The sequence below is a fragment of the Saimiri boliviensis genome, chromosome 9 (genome assembly GCF_048565385.1).
Source record: "Saimiri boliviensis isolate mSaiBol1 chromosome 9, mSaiBol1.pri, whole genome shotgun sequence".
In the NCBI taxonomy this organism is placed as follows: Eukaryota; Metazoa; Chordata; class Mammalia; order Primates; family Cebidae; genus Saimiri; species Saimiri boliviensis.
Window position 1 is genome coordinate 1466605 of NC_133457.1, and position 1981 is coordinate 1468585.

The window sequence follows — 1981 nt, forward strand, 5'->3', positions numbered from 1 at the left end:
AGAGAAATGCTTAGAAAAAAAATGACTCAGCCTGAAAAAACTAAGGCTTCCAGTACAGTTCTTCAAATAATGTATGACCATCCACTGTTTCTACAGGACTCATCTCTTTCTAATTTTTGCTTCCAACCAGAACAAACTTCTAAAGAATGGAGTCATGAGGCAACCAAGCAGTGCCTGGGACATTTTCTCCCAGGGACTGGTACAGAGGAAGGAACTAAAAGGGTGTGTTATTATGAAAGAAATTAACCGATATTAGCACCTCCTTTTCCTAACCCTTCCCATTCCAGTCCCAGACCCCCAAAGAGGAGAGTGTTGTATTTCTAAATGTCTCAGGTCTTTGTATACTTCACCCAGAAATAGAAATTTCTCTGGGATCATCCATGAATAGAGAAGGGTTGGTGAGATTTGGAGACAGAGAAAACTGTCTTATTCATTAGGCTGAGACAGCGAGATCGAACACCAGTGGGGACAAAAGTTGAGGAGCTTTAGGATGGGAAGGCTCTTGTTTGGATTGGAGTTTTCTTAGTGGGTGGGAAGCTCCCCCATGATACAGACACAGGGTCCTCCTCCATGCTTCACCCCCGATACCACAGGATCCCCATAGAAGGGAACACTGACAGCACAAGAGGAGGTGAGGTCACAGTCAACGGGCAGCAAATGTCTGCCTCAACTCCCCGTGTCGCCAGGCGACCAGCCCCAATACCAGCAAGAGTCGAGCAGTTGCTACCGAGCTAGCTCTGAAATGCACCGCGCTTTTGGTCAAAATACACACTTCAGCTAATGCTTTCTTCCAGCTGCTTGTCTTCCTGCCTGTCCTGTGTCGTAAAATGGGGGTCCCTTCCTGCATTATCAAGGGGAAGGCAAGACCGGGACGTCGAGCCCACAGGAAGAGCTGCACCACAGTCACCTTCATGCGGGTTAACTCGGAAGACAAAGGCGATTTGGCTAAGCTGGTGGAAGCAACCAGGACCAATTACAATGACAGATACGATGAGATCCGCCGTCACTGGAGAGGCAACGTCCTGGGTCCCAGGTCTGTGGCTCGCATCGCCAAGCTCGAAAAGGCAAAGACTAAAGAACTTGCCACGAAACTGGGTTAAATGTACACTGTTGAGTTTTCTGTACATAAAAATAATTAAAACAATACAAATTTTCTTTTAAAAAAAAAAAAAGAAAGAAAGAAAGAGCAAGAGTCAGGACAAGAGGCAGCACCACAGCCCAGAAACAGCATCTCCAGGCCAGGCACGGTGGCTCACGCCTGTAATCCCAGCACTTTGGGAGGCCAAGGCAGGTGGATCACGAGGTCAAGAGATCGAGACCATCCTGGTCAACATGGTGAAACCCCGTCTCTACTAAAAATACAAAAAATTAGCTGGGCATGGTGGCGCGTGCCTGTAATCCCAGCTACTCAGGAGGCTGAGGCAGGAGAATTGCTTGAACCCGGGAGGCAGAGGTTGCAGTGAGCCGAGATCGCGCCATTGCACTCCAGCCTGGGTGACAAGAGCGAAACTCCGTCTCAAAAAAAAAAAAAGAAAGAAAGAAAGAAACAGCCTCTCCACTGTACCCCGTGAGTACCAGACAAACCCGATTTCTGACCTAATCCCGAAAAGAAAGAGCAATCAGAGATTGAGCTTTCTACCAGTCACATTAGCATGGGCTCAGAGCAAGTTTAGAGATACAGAGGAATGTACCCAGGATCATATTCTAAAACCTTTACTAAACATAGTTCAGAAGCTGTTTCCAGGTAAGAATGCTCAGCCCGTGTGTTTGCAGATTCCTAGAGACGCTTTTGCACGCTAAAGCCCATACGCGTGGGTCTATAGAGAACACTCCATCACACTTTAAGGAAAAAAAAAATTTCCCCATTCCTTCTTCCTTGTCTCTTTTAAAGGCACTCTAACAGGGTTTACAGACTCGACCACAGGCTAAGTCCAGCCCGCTGACTGTTTTTGTACAGCCTGTGAGCTAACAGTGGTTTTCA

General features: G+C 47.1%; 1 pseudogene; it reads left to right on the forward strand.

Annotated features, from left to right (window-relative positions):
* Positions 1-827: 827 nt before the first annotated feature.
* LOC141585517 (large ribosomal subunit protein eL8 pseudogene) lies at positions 828-1100 on the forward strand (annotated as a pseudogene).
* The last annotated feature ends 881 nt before the right edge of the window (positions 1101-1981 follow it).